This window comes from Etheostoma spectabile, unplaced genomic scaffold (genome assembly GCF_008692095.1).
Source record: "Etheostoma spectabile isolate EspeVRDwgs_2016 unplaced genomic scaffold, UIUC_Espe_1.0 scaffold48, whole genome shotgun sequence".
In the NCBI taxonomy this organism is placed as follows: Eukaryota; Metazoa; Chordata; class Actinopteri; order Perciformes; family Percidae; genus Etheostoma; species Etheostoma spectabile.
This window is the reverse complement of record NW_022605618.1, coordinates 420,333-420,579: the sequence shown is the minus strand read 5'-3', so window position 1 is coordinate 420,579 and position 247 is coordinate 420,333. Positions and strand designations below refer to the sequence as shown.

Below are 247 nucleotides of genomic sequence, written 5' to 3'. Positions count from 1 at the left end.
CGCCATGGTCCCGCTACACATTCTGAGATGCCCTGTTACATCCTGCTACGCTCTGCGGTGCCCAGCTATGTCCTGCTGTGCCATGTAATGCCACACAGTGCCCTGCTATGCCATAAACTACTACAAAGAGCTACTACAAGCTACTATTTTTTTGTGACTGTTATTGCCACTATTCATTTCAACCCCAACCGGTCGTCAGCCACCGCCTACCAAGAGCCTGGGTCTGTCCGAGGTTTCTGCCTAAAAG

General features: G+C 51.0%; 1 protein-coding gene across 4 annotated transcripts in view; it reads right to left on the bottom strand.

Annotated features, from left to right (window-relative positions):
* The window catches only part of lrrk1 (leucine-rich repeat kinase 1), a 199,978-nt gene that overhangs the window by 60,159 nt on the left and 139,572 nt on the right, over positions 1–247 (bottom strand). The gene's annotated exons all lie outside the window — the stretch shown is intronic.